This window comes from Monodon monoceros, unplaced genomic scaffold (assembly GCF_005190385.1).
Source record: "Monodon monoceros isolate NGI ecotype Baffin Bay Population unplaced genomic scaffold, NGI_Narwhal_1 Super_Scaffold_10, whole genome shotgun sequence".
Lineage (NCBI taxonomy): Eukaryota > Metazoa > Chordata > Mammalia > Artiodactyla > Monodontidae > Monodon > Monodon monoceros.
This window is the reverse complement of record NW_021703766.1, coordinates 31935038-31949965: the sequence shown is the minus strand read 5'-3', so window position 1 is coordinate 31949965 and position 14928 is coordinate 31935038.

Here is a 14928-nt window from a genome sequence, read left to right as displayed (position 1 = left end):
TGACTGATGTCACCAATATCTTGCCTGATACACTCATAGGTCCCTCCTCCAGCCCCCATCCCCTCTGTTTTAATGGAAAAACCTCTACTATTAAAACTCTCCTGTTTTTCCTCCATATTCTCAGCAGGAGAGGATGTATGTCTTTTCAAGAACAGGCGAATAAATTGTTGGTTCTTGTCCACACACTTCTATATGGCAAATCATCCAAGTTGAAGGGATGCGTGAGAGTGTAGGGGGGTGATGCGAACAGGTGAGAGTGAGACTCTTGTGTGAAAATTAAACTGAGTGAAAAAAGCCCCTAAATAAAACATAACACATATCCAATGAAATACAATAACAAAAAACAACAAAGCAGTTTACAGACCACTTGCACAAACACACACCATTTTTATTCCTACATCCCCATGTATTAGAACAAGAATTGCTCTCCCATTTAGGAGTTAAGACATGTAAACTTGACAATGGCTTCACAGGTACTCAGATGCTGAGCTGTATTCTGGGACATATTTTGAAAGCTGATTTTGCCTTAAATATATCTATCAAAATTATACATACTAAATTTCCAAGATTTTAAAATCAGCCTTTGTTTTCCCACTTTTAGCATTTCTGAAATTGGAATGTACCCACAATTGATGTGTATATTTAATCTGGCAGTGTTTCTTTCTTCCTTTTTTTTCTTGAAAGGCTAGTGTTGAATCAATGGTGTGTCTTACAGTCAGGGGCATTTTAGCACCAAGGAAATGGGGTGTACACACTCACGAAAATATGAGGATGGAGAGTATACTCGCCTCTCTGGGTTTATCCATTCTTTAGCTCCTCTTTGCTGTGAAATGCACACCACTGCAGCCCTGAAGTCCTGGGACAGCCTCACCCAGACTCCACTAGGCAGCCTGCAGTCTTCAAGGAGAGCTACATGCCTCCACGATCAATTACTTATTCTTAAGGAAAAAGTCCCTACAAGCTCTAAGCATTGCCAAGAAGTCAAGGAACGGTACTATTGCTGCTGTTGCTAGATCCCCAGAGGCACAACAGAGAGGAGCGGGGAGTTCAAACCCTCGGCGGTTGCTTCATTTGCAAATATTTTCTCCCATTCTGAGGGTTGTCTTTTGGTCTTGTTTATGGTTTCCTTTGCTGTGCAAGAGCTTTGAAGTTTCATTAGGTCCCATTTGTTTATTTTTGTTTTTATTTCCATTACTCTAGGAGGTGGGTCAGAAAGGATCTTGCTGTGATTTATGTCATAGAGTGTTCTGCCTATGTTTTCCTCTAAGAGTTTGATAGTTTCTGGCCTTACATTTAGGTCTTTAATCCATTTTGAGTTTATTTTTGTGTATGGTGTTAGGGAGTGATCTAATCTCATACTTTTACATGTACCTGTCCAGTTTTCCCAGCACCATTTATTGAAGAGGCTGTCCTTTCTCCACTGTACATTACTGCCACCTTTATCAAAGATAAGGTGTCCATATGTGCGTGGGTTTATCTCTGGGCTTTCTATCCTGTTCCATTGATCTATCTTTCTGTTTTTGTGCCAGTACCATACTGTCTTGATTACTGTAGCTTTGTAGTATAGTCTGAAGTCAGGGAGCCTGATTCCTCCAGCTCCTTTTGCAAATGAAGCAACTGACAAAGGATTAATCTCCAAAATTTACAAGCAGCTCATGCAGCTCAATAACAAAAAAACAAACAACCCAATCCAAAAATGGGCAGAAGACCGAAATAGACATTTCTCCAAAGAAGATATACAGAATGCCAACAAACACATGAAAGAATGCTCAACATCATTAATCATTAGAGAAATGCAAATCAAAACTACAATGAGATATCATCTCACACCAGTCAGAATGTCCATCATCAAAAAATCTAGAAACAATAAATGCTGGAGAGGGTGTGGAGAAAAGGGAACACTCTTGCACTGCTGGTGGGAATGTGAATTGGTTCAGCCACTATGGAGAACAGTATGGAGGTTCCTTAAAAAACTACAAATAGAATTACCATATGACCCAGCAATCCCACTACTGGGCATACACCCTGAGAAAACCAAAATTCAAAAAGAGTCATGTACCAAAATGTTCATTGCAGCTCTATTTACAATAGCCCGGAGATGGAAACAACCTAAGTGCCCATCATCGGATGAATGGATAAAGAAGATGTGGCACATATATACAATGGAATATTACTCAGCCTTAAAAAGAAACGAAATTGAGTTATTTGTAATGAGATGGATAGACCTAGAGTCTGTCATACAGAGTGAAGTAAGTCAGAAAGAAAAAGACAAATACCGTATGCTAACACATGTATATGGAATTTAAGAAAAAAAAGGATGTCATGAAGAACCTAGGGGTGGGACGGGAATAGAGACGCAGACCTACTGGAGAACGGACTTGAGGATATGGGGAGGGGGAAGGGTGAGCTTTGACAGGGCGAGAGAGAGTCATGGACATACACACACTAACAAACGTAGTAAGGTAGATAGCTAGTGGGAAGCAGCCGCATGGCACAGGGATATTAGCTCGGTGCTTTGTGACAGCCTGGAGGGGTGGGATAGGGAGAGTGGGAGGGAGGGAGACGCAAGAGGGAGGACATATGGGAACATATGCATATATATAACTGATTCACTTTGTTATAGAGCAGAAACTAACACACCATTGTAAAGCAATTGTACCCCAATAAAGATGTTAAAAAAAAAAAAAAAAACCCTCAGCAGCCCCTACCCATCCGGAGGACCTGAGTGAGCACTTGCCCCACCTTCTTTTGTGCTGCAGTTCCTGTTAGTGACAACAAGGCCAGGAACTAAATGTATGCAAGACAGGGCCACACTCTGCAAGTGAAGAAAATGCCTCGTGGTTCAAGCAGTATTTCTTTACAAATTCCTGCATTTCACCTCCCTGAATTTTACGCTGAATTTTGTCAGTTTATAAATTTGCACTACAGCTTGGCACTGGGAAGAGGGGGGTGGATAATCAAACCTACAGGCATTTTACACACAGACACTGAAAAATAAAGACCATTAGCAAAAAGTATAATTAAATTAAAATGCCAACTTGCCATAGAAGCTCAGTAAATGGGAAATATATCAAACTGTGATAATACAAATGGGCTATTTCTCAAGGTGTGAGAATGTCAATGGAATAAACTCTGATAATTTGCTGAGTTTTTATGCTGAAAGTAGAGTGATAGCTTAAAAATATATTACCACAATAACACACATAACTGTGTAGTATGTGTATAACTGTTTAACCATGTTAGCACCACAAATCTGGGAGCACCAAGGGCTGGGAGACACACAAAAGTCACTTAAAACAAAATTTCTCCTTTTGGGTGAGTTGGCCAGCCCCCAAATCCCAGTAGAAGTTTTTATTAGTCACCAGATGTACTTTTTTAGATGCATTCAGCCTGATTTATTTTGAATGTGTGTTTGCCAGTTAAGTTTAACACATCCAGTTAATGATAGCTGAATATCCTCTGAAAGCTTTCTCATAATGAAGCCACAGTTCTTTGTAGAATATTGAAAACTACTTTTGGCATGCAAGTTCGTTTTGTTAATTCCTCTTTTAGTGCACAAATAACCTCTGAAAACCTGCTTCTAGGTGTTTATGTGTCAGGACAGTATCAAAAATTATTCAATTGCCAAGTCACATGTCAACACTTCAGTGTACAAAGCCTCTGAGAACCCCGATTCTCACTACTCTGCTGCCCTCTAGTGGACAGCTGGTAAATCCTCGCGCTCATTTTGATGTATTTATTTCAACCGAAGCACGCGTGCAATGCCAGGCACTCCTATTTGCATCTCACCATGAAGGTAAGTGGCACTTTAGAAGTGGTAAAATATAAACAGGAAAACAGGAACCCGACTGAAACCCCTTGGAGGAACACTTAACAAAGGTGAGGCTGTCAAATATTTTCTAAGAACCTATCCATTTAAAAACAGTCACCTGTGGCTGCAGCCGTACCTTAGGAACAAAAGATGGCAGCTCTCCCATGCTCAAGTGATGGGCTGAATAGACTATCTGCCCTCAGGAGGTTTAGAAGTGGCTCAGTCTCTCTCCTAGAGTCACAGGGCACAGACCAGAATGTCAGAGAGAGAAAAGACATTTAAAGTTCACCAACCCTTAGGTCAGACAGAGAAAGACAAGTACCGTATGATATCACTTTTATGTGGAATCTAAAAAACACAACAAACTAGTGAATATAACAAAAAAAGAAGCAGACTCACAGATATAGAGAACGAACTAATGTTTACCAGTGCAGAGGGGAGGGGCAATATCAGGATAGGGGAGGGGGAGGTACAAACTATTGGGTGTAGGACAGGCTCAAGGATGTACTGTACAACACGGGGAACGTAGTCAATATTTTGTAATAACTGTAAATGGAAAGTAATGCTTAAAATTGTGTAAAAAAATTTTTTTAATACAATAAAAACCAAAAAAAAAGTTCACCCACCCTAATGCTTCTCACACTGGATGACCTCAAGCAACATAAAAGCAATATTCAAATTCTTAGCTGAATTAAAGAAAAATCACTACATAACTAAAAGTGCACTTGGCAGGAAGTTATGATAATCATACATAATTGACAAGCCATTTTATTCCCATAATCACCTGATGAGAAGGCAGAAGCCCAGAGAGGACAGAGAACTTGCCAGGAGTCCACAGCTAATAGTTGGCAAAGCTGTAACCAGAACCCAGGTCTCTGGGATCCACAGCCCAGGGCTCTCCCTGGCACTTTTTTTCCCACTATAATAGCAGCAGGTCTTGAACACATTTTCATGATCAGTTGCAATGGACATAATGAGTAACCTGACAACTGAGAGCCAAATTATGGAAATGTGTGAATTCATTACTTTTTAGAAATAAATTAGAGTGGATCTACATTTATTCCTATAACAAAATCACTCTTACTTGCAATCCATGAGTGGAAGAAAAAGTGGTGGAGATACAGCTTGAAGAATTGTCTGTGTTAGGAATACAAATCTCAGTCCATAAACCCAAATGAGCGAGAAATATAAGTTTATTTTTTTAACTGTTTCTGTACAGACCCTATCTCACCAAGTGGTGTAAACTTCATTTCAGCTGAGACTGGGCTGCTGTGCCCTCTCAACTTACCTGGACAGAAGGTAGCAGCAGGAAGGGGTGGGACACAGCCCTGGTCCTCAGTGTTGTCCTTTATTCAAGCCAGTACCCAATGAGACTTCCTCACCCCGGTCTGGGGTCCGTTCACAGTCCCAAGGCCTGCCAGTTCCGTCAGCTCCCTGAGCTTAAACCCAGAGGACTCTGAGTGTCCGGGAAGCATTCTCCTGCTTCCCTACCACAGACTGATGTGTCTGCCCAGACATCTCATGCAGTTATGCCCACTCTGTACACTTCAGCCTCCCCAGTCTGTACCTGCAAAGGAGCACAGCTCTCTTTTGCTCTCAGATCTCCTAATCCATGTGGCGTTTCCACTGTCACCACCCCTACCCTACACCCCACTTATCCCAGGACCTGCTTTATGTGACAAAGAACAGGGTTGTTGATCAAAGACCCACGAGCAGCCAATTTACCTCATTCATTAATTCAGTCAGTCTCTGTTGAACTGAGGATACCCCAGTGAACAAGGCTGACCAGGTGTCTGCCCATGGGGCTCACAACCAAGAGACAATGACGCCATTAAACAAGTAAAATGCACACAAAATGATCTCGGGGGTGAGTGGGGAGAGGGATGAGGGGCAATGAGAAGGGACGTGATTGCAGATTGGGGGGGTGAGCAGAAGTCTTCACAAGGAAGGGTGTGTTGAGCAGAGGTTTGCATAAATGTCCAAGCAGGGACACATTTCCTAATCCTGGAGTCTAGAATCTCTGCTAGAGCTGACCACCTATTCTTCCAAATAGCAAAAACAAAACACCATCCATTTTTGTGTTGGCCATTTTAGGAGCCATGAAAGCAAAATTCTTAAACGATAGGTTACAGGGGCTCATATGAGGTACAGGAGAAAAACAGCTAATATTCCAAAATATTATGATGGTACACATACACCCTGGGTGGGCTTTGGGAGGGATGTCCCTTGTGAGCAAGTCATCTGTCATGTGTGCTGAGGAGGGGAAAGTAAGGCTGAGACCGTGGTCCTAGAGCCCTCCTTGATGTTTATTCCCAGCCTCTGGAGAGCAGAGACCCCCGTCCCAGTCACTGCAGATCCCTCGCCCTCTCACCAGCCCAGGCCTCTGGCTTGGCACCTTTTGCCCTCAGCAAGCACCCACCATGAGCCTGAAGGAAGTGACTGCACCACATCAATGTAGGTGATCATCTGTAGAGCACTCCTGGCTCAGAAAAGAACTCTTGTCTTGACTCATCAATGGCCTTGGGGAAAGAGACGTCATCTCCCCACATTAATCCCTAGTCCAGGTATATAATGCAAATACTGATAGGTGCTCAGATAACATAAACAGGTGAAGTAAGCTGTTTATGTTTCTTTACTTCTTCTCTCTTGTTGCTTCATTATTATTCTGCCTTTTATAGGAACAAGGGAAAAATAAAAATGTACTTTCCTCTTTACTATTAGCCTGAATAAGCATCACAATAAATGGCAACTTGTTCTATGCCTCAGAGGCAGGAAAACAATAGGGTGCGGAGAGGACCTGATGAATTGGAGAGCACATGCCCCATCTAAAGAGAGAGGAGCTAAAGTCAATGTTCCCTTCATGGGAATATAGACATAGCGATGCCAAACCTTATGATTTTTCAAGAGACGTTGGAACCTAACTGTTCTTGTGAAATATCCCGATATTTAAATATTTGCAATTAATTCATACTATTTTAAAACTTTATGCAGGAAACAGGGGACACATCTTTGGACCAGATTCAGGGCATAAACCAGCAATTTGGAACCAGAATTTTAATCATATGTTCCCTCACTTCTGGGTAGAGCCCAGAAACCCTGGCCTGTAAGTCCAGAGATCTGCAATGAAGGCTTCATCCTAAAATAACTCTGTGTAAATGTGGGCAAGTTGCCATCCCTCCCTCATCTTTTGCTTTCTTCTTGGAACGAGGAGAGAATTAGATGAGACCAAATGTGTTCTTATATACACAATCTTTATAGAGTTTAAACAGCTATAACAAATAGACCCTAAAATGTACATGGCTAAAAATAAAAATAGAAGCTTCTTTCTCACTCACCCTACAATCCAGGGTGGGACAGCTGGCAGCTTTCTTCCATACTGTGATTCAGAGACTGTCCCCCTTGTGTGTGGGCCATTTCCTAGCTTTGCTACTGTCTGCATCTTGCTGTGCTAAGGGAAGAGGTATTATGGAGAAAGTGTATAGCTGTTTCTTAAAAGTTATGGCCTGAAATCAGTACATATCATTTGTACATATATTCTGTTGGTGAGAACTAGTCACAGAGCCACACGTGGATGAAAAGTGAGTGGTGACTACATTGTGAAAGTGGATAACTGTTTTAGTGGACATCTAGTATTATTCTTTGCTAGCTTCAAGCAAAATGTTGCATGTGAGTCCAATATATAAAACAGTTAGACATGGAGTTGCACTAGTTGAAGCCAGAATATAGAATTCCTAAACTCCATGATGAAGACTGTATCACTACTCAAAACACTTCCCCTGTTCCTGAAGAAAGAATATCCTTCCTTGTTGCACTGCTGTCAGGCTTGGCCATATTACTTGCTTTTGGCCAGTGAGTATAGGCAGAAGTGACAGGTACTATTGCCAAGCAAAAGCTATAAAAGCCATGGTCCACCTCTCTTTTCCCTCTGAAATGGGCCAAGCATGTCTTAAATAAGAGCTTCTCCTTCAGCAGTTTCTAGAATGAAGAAAATATGAAGTAAAACCAGAGCTGATCCATGATGATCATGTCACATGAGTGAAAAATATGCCTTTACTGTCGTAAGCCATTAAGATTTGGGGGTCATTTGTTACTGCAGCACAACTTGGCCTAAGCTGACAAATACACTCACATCTTCTTGCCTCACTAGGAGCCTAGAAGCATAACTCCTAGAATTCAGCAACACAGAATCTGAAGAAGCACTGGAATAAATCACTGCTGAGATCCCTCAAAGTCCTAGCATTCTGTGATTCTAAGTCTCCAGATGGCAGGGCTTCTATATGAGTGATTTTTGTACCCCCAGTGCCTGACAGTGTGCCAGGTACACTTGTAGATGCTCAGTACGTTTGCTAAGTGTGTAACAAGTTATTCTGACAACCTTGTGTAACATGAATTAGTATAATTGATGGCTCTTCCCACAAGTTATTTCCTCTGCCTTGAATACCCTTCCCTTCCTCCTCCACCTGGTGGAATCCATGCTTCAAATCTCACTCAGATGTTCCCTTCCCTATGACAGCTTCACACTTGATCTAGAATAAGTGTGTCCCATCTTGGGTTCCACTAACTCAGAAATTTCCCTAGGCCCTTTCATGTCATATTCCTTTGGAAGCAATGCTTGGTTTAGTGATCGTCACACTTTCAGTTCCTAGAACATTGCCTGCTTAAGAGCTCAACTATTAAGTAAATGAATGAATACGATAGTTCCAATTAATCATAACATAAAAACAAAGAACAATTTGCTGTCCGATGTGCATCTTAAAATGTAACCTTCATAGGCTTCCCTGGTGGCACAGTGGTTGAGAATCTGCCTGCTAATGCAGGGGACACGGGTTCGAGCCCTGGTCTGGGAAGATCCCACATGCCGCGGAGCAACTAGGCCCATGAACCACAACTACTGAGCCTGAGCGCCTGGAGCCTGTGCTCCACAACAAGAGATGCCGTGATAGTGAGAGGCCCGCACACCACGATGAAGAGTGGCCCCCACTTGCCACAACTAGAGAAAGCCCTCGCACAGAAACGAAGACCCAACACAGCCAAAAGTAAAATAAAATAAATAAAAGAAATGCATTTCCATTAAAAAAAAAAGTAACCTTCGAAAACAAAACAAACAAAAAATGTAACCTTCATGTGATTTGAAGACTGTAATTTAGGAAAGGTAACATCTTTTGCCTGAGACAAATGATCTTTCTCAATAACCTGACACTGCATCATACTACCGAGAATATATATATATATCTATGTATATACATAGACTGTATATTATTATTTTATATTAATAATATAATTATATTAATCATGAAATTATAGCATTTGTTATGCCTTCCCTCAGGCTAAACACTGCCCTTCTAGTCATCTTTAAACAAGTGTGCTTGAAGAAACTTCTCTGGGAGGAAAAGTATTCCCAGTCATTTATACTTTAGTATAAATTAGTTACTTAGTTCAGGATTATGCTTCCCTTACTATATACAACTATATGAATATACACACACATATACATGCACACACACACGTGGGGATATATATATACACTATATATCACATATATGCTATGTATTTATTTAAATCTTCAGTTCCTAAAACTTCTGCTTTTTTAAAAATGATGTATTCCTGAGACTTTTCTCCTAAAATTGTGTTTCGATTTGGACTTGTATGCCATGTAGAACACTGTGCTGTGGGATCTGGGTCTGTCTTTACCATCTACTGACAGAGAATGCTGGCCAAGTCAGTCAAACTCCCTTAGCCCCCAGTTCCTCAAAATGAAATAATGGATGTTTCACAAATGGTACTTCAGTCCACACATATTAGTTATTATTAAGAAGGAGGAGAATGGATGATGACAGATGGATAAAAAGTATAGCATGAAACAGAGTGTCTGGAGCCTTCTCCTTAAATTACACCCACCTGCATGAACTAAAAGAATATACCCTGCAAGGCAGGTCAGAAACTAAGGTAATGAAAGGCTCCAGACTCCCATTTATAAGCCAAAGCACCGTTTCTCCTATAACTAGATCACCAGGAATCTTCTTGTCTTCTTCTTAGTCAACTTTACCAGCTTTAATCTGGAGGCTCAGTGAAACTCTTTCAGGACCTCAGGCTGATACCTGAAACTCCAGCTCCCTCCATCATTTAACGTGTTAAATGGCAACGACTGTAATGCCAGGACAACAAAAACAGAGGGGAACAGAGAAAAGCTGCCATTCCAAAATAAACCAACCCTGCATATCAGGAACAAGAACGTTCTCTTCTAACCAAAGAGATTGATGGATCCTTTCTCCCCATCCAGCAGGAACGGAAATGATGACTCTTCCCCCAAACATAGTGACTTGAAAGGATAAAACAAAGAATCTTGTTGCCTCCCCTAAATCACCAGCATTACGAATGGGACTGACACCTTTCATCTTCTCACTCACAACAGCTGGCTTCTGAGGAATGGCCTCTGGGGATGACAGGATGGCTGGGGTGTGCTGGGGGCCATTCACTGAGAAACAGCTGTTTCTCAGGTTTGCTGGAAGGAAATTTTAATCAGGGTCAGAATGAAATTAGTTTGTATAGGCTTAGGCCTAGGCTTGTCCTGTTGGACAACAGAAAGGCAGAGGAGGTAAAACAGAATACAGAATATGGTAATGTAAAACCATCTTTTGGCACAATTTATGTGAAAATTTTAAACTCAGCTGGTGCCAGATTTCTCAATGTATTTGCCATTTCCACTATTTAAAAAATAATAGAAAAACCAAAGCCTTATCCAAATCTCTAATATCATCATCCTAGGGGAAGATTTTTGGTGACACTCAGAAGGAGAATGCAACAAGAATGATTAGTAAGTTAGGCATCACAGCCTGGGCTGTGGCAGGCTCTGGAACCACGTGGAGGCTCTAGAAGGATGCCTGGCCCAGGGCATTATTTGGAGAGATGCCCCACACTGAGCAAATGAGAAGGACCACTAAGGAGGTCATCAGATCTAGTATCTGGGACGCATGATCCCAGCCCACCTGCACGCCAAGAACATCAGCTCATTACTGAGCTTCTCTGAGCGCCATAGGAACACGTGGTCCAGGCCGTGGGAAATCCTCAATGACAGATGCAACTGTACTTGGCACAAAGCCATGGCATTATTCACATGCCATTTCTCTGGGCCTCCACCAAGCCTCCATGTAGAACAGGGGTCACTGAACAGAAATTGTTGGCCCTGCCCAAGAAAAATCACAAAAGGCCCCATGGAGCAGGTAGGAAAAGGAATGGAAGCATAGGATGGGAAGGAAAACGGAAAGGGAGAGGGAAAAATGACTTCTATACCCAGACTTCCCCCCCACAATCGGCATTACTGTCAATTCCCAATAGGAATTCCAAATAACCCCCCATTCTCAGTAAGAATTTTCAGTCTTCACTCACTGGTTCATCTTAGCTTCTCCTCACACCCAAAGACAAACTTTGAAGCATTAAACTTTCAGCACCAGAAGAAATCACAAGACAAAGGTCATAAACTGACAGACAACGCGTAAGACAAATTCAGCCCTTCTGAGGTAGTTTCCTTGGTCTGAGCTTTCATTCCTTCTTTCTTTTTTAATTTCTAATTTGAAATTCTTTAAGCACTTCTTACCTCCCCCAGTTTGCCCCCATTCCTACCTGGCCCACTCTGCTCCTTTATATTACTCACCCAAAGGCATTTGAGAGGGCCACCCTGCCTTAGAGAGGGCACCCACAGACCTTCTTCCCCTGCAATCTTCCTTTCACCAGATAAATAAACCAAACTACTCAGGAAAAAAACAAATCACAGAGTATAACCCTGGCAATCTCTGCTCGCTGAGGAGAGCTGGTGCTTGCTTTGACATCTTGAAAAGGAGGTCATAAGTCCCCACGGCCTTCAGAGGAAATGCTCTGAGTTTATGAGTTTATGATTTTATAGATATATGAAGAATCCTCTTGGAATGATTTCAATAAAAGTGAGGCTGATGTTAGCTAAAGAGGGTGGGGTGATACAGAACGTCTCTGAGCTTGCTGTCTGGAGTCTCATTTTTGCAGGGCTATACACTCACCTGTCTTACTCACCTGTCACCACCCTATCCCAAGAAAAAGACCCTCCAAGTTAATCATCCCTGAGTGGCTCATTTTAGTTTATTGAATAACACTGAACCAAGTTCCTTGAGAGACAAATCCCAATCCCAAAGGAATGGTTCTCTAATGCTGTGATTTACAACAAGACGGCATGCCAGAAGAGGAGAGAATTTGGACCTAGAGATCTCCCTCCCTCCTTAAACCATATGCTGAAGACTGGCAATGACTCTAGGACACAAACCAGTGGGGTTATCTTTTCCCCTATGACATCAAATTTTACAACCCAGTCTGAAGGATCACTTTATTTCTAGAAACAGATACTCACTCAAGCTGGCTTTGGCAATAAGGAATTTATTAGCAGGATGCAGGAAAGTTTTGTGAAACCTATCTGTAGAAATACAGCTGGTCCTTATGGGAAGTGGAAACTTACCAGCCAGCTCTTCTTTTTGCCTCCTTATTTTGGGAACAACTTGACCTCTCATTTCTGCTTCTCTTTACAAGCCCATTCCATTCTCCCTGTAGGCTCTTCCTTTTTGAGACCCTTTTTTCTGCTTCTCCAAACCTCTGCAAGTTTTATTCAGATGTTCCTCCTTGTGATCCTAGCTCCACACGGCCTTATCGTTCCAAGGGCAGTATCACCCAGCTGTGTTCTCCCTGCCACTCAGATTTTTGAGGGAGGCTGGTTGGCACAGCTGAGGTCAGGTGACCATCCAGTCACTCAGCTTTGGTAAAGGTCAAATGGAACAAAGAAAGTTGCTCTGACCTAATCTAGGACTATGACGAACATTCTGAAGAGAGGGACAGCACAAGCCCTTGTCCCTGTCCTCCCAGTCTCACAAGGTCGGAGCTAGAACGTGTCACTCTGGCACAGGAACTGGACAGGAGTTTGGGGACAACAAGCTTCAGCAATTCTCCGGGAGGAGCTCCGCAGATGCATTCCTCCAGAGGGAACTTCTTCCATCATTCCCCATCCTACTGGGGAAAACTGCTCTGGGATGAATTATTTCAAATTCCCAAGGGCATAAAAGGGTCTCCTATGCTTCCATTTCTTAAGCTACAAGAGGCACATCTCAGCTCAACTGAAGGAAATGCAAGGTAGCAGAGGAGGGTGCCTGTGAAAGAGGCCCATCCCCGAACCTCCAAGATGGGGCTAGATGGAAAGGAGGTGCCCTCCTACCTCTCTCCTTCCCTCCCTCCCTTTCTCCTTCATGTGTCTATCATGTCACACACCTCTTTAGCATGTCATCCGAGCTACAGAAGGATTTTACATCTCAGCATACTTGCATCACGTGGCCCAGCCTGGCTCCATGCCTTGCTGGATGACGCAGCTGCCTAGAGGGTACAAGCCAATAGAGCCCCTTCCCCTAAATGCCTTCCCACCTGCCCTGTTGAGGTGCCAGAGCTCCACTCTCCAGCGACACGTCATGACCAATGTCCAAGCTGCCCAGAGCAGGGTAAATATAAGGTAAATGTAATGTGACAGGACATGAAACACGATTTCACAAGAAATCAGCTACATAAATTATGAAACATAAGTCAAAATTCTATTTGCTCCCTGCAAACTTTATATCAAAATAGAAATGATGAGCAGAGAACTCATGGAATGATCTACTTCTGTCATGGCATAATATAAATCTCTAATGGTAAAAGGTGGAGCATCATAAGGTGTGTGTGCACATGTGTGCATGTAGGAGGGGGAAGAGTGTGATGTGGTCAAGCTACTGCCTGAAATTCTACCTCCCTTGGGCTGAAACATCAAGAGTAAGATTTTGGTTCTGACACACACAACCTACAATTTTTCAAGACTTTCAATTTCTGGAGTAGGTAATTCCATTTACTGAAGGTAAGATCAGTTTCAGTTTTCACATTCGCTATTTTGGGGCTAACATACCTTATTCCCACATCAACATTCTATTTTCTTTCCCTCCCAGGATGATGGCGATCTCAGCTGTGAGTCCAAAACCACTCTGCTGGGAGTGCTGCACAAAACGAACAGTCAGGGTTGAGATTTCAGGGAACTCTGGGAGATGTTAATGCAATTCCTTGGCACCTGTTGCCTTCACCTTACCATCAACCAAGAACTCAGTCATGGACTGCCATCAGGGGATTTTATTAGTTTGAGTTGTGACCCACGTGGCAGCCTTGCTGCAGCCCAGCTTACTCAGGGCAAAAGACACTTATCAAAGAGGCTTTTGAAATGCAAATACTATGAGAGAAAGAGAAAGAGACTGTGGCAATCTGGTTCCTGGCTACCTCACTAGCTCCATCCCTCACTGAGCCCTCATCCCCATGCTCCAGTTTATGGCCTCCTAATTCTCAAACCACCAAACTCCCTCCTGTGACCATCACCTCCGTCTATCTGAAATGCTCCTTCCCTTTCCTTCCACCCTTCGGTTCACAACTACTTCTCTTTCAGATTTCAACTCAACAGTGACTTCCTCATTGAAGGATTCCCTAACTTTAAAAAAAAAATGTTGAGGGGACTCTTTTATTTCCTTTTTTTAGCTTTACTGAGCTATAATTGACAAATAAAATTGTAAGATATTTAAAGCATACCTCATGGAGATTTGATATACATATACATTGTGAAAGGAATCCCACCATCTAGTTAATTAACACATCCATCACCTCACATATTTAACAATTTTTTTGTTGGTTGAGAACATTTAAGTTCTACTCTCTTAGCTTATTTCAATTACACAATACAGTGTTATCAACTAAAGGCAACACATTATATATTAGATATGTAGATAATGTTAAGTATAGACCTTATTCACCTTATAGCTGAAAGTCTGTACCCTTTTACCAGTCTCTCCCTTTTCCCTCCACCCCCAGACCCTGGGAACCACTTTCTATTCTGTTTCTATGGGTCTGGCTTTTTATTTAGATTCCACATATAAGTGTTACCATGCAGTATTTGTCTTTGTCTGGCTTATTCATTTAGCATAATGCCCTCAAGGTCCATCCACGTTGTCACAAATGGCAGTATTTCCGTCTTTCTTATGGTTAAATGATACTCCACTGTATATCTCTGTGTGCGTGCGTGTGCGTGCGTGTGTGTATATATA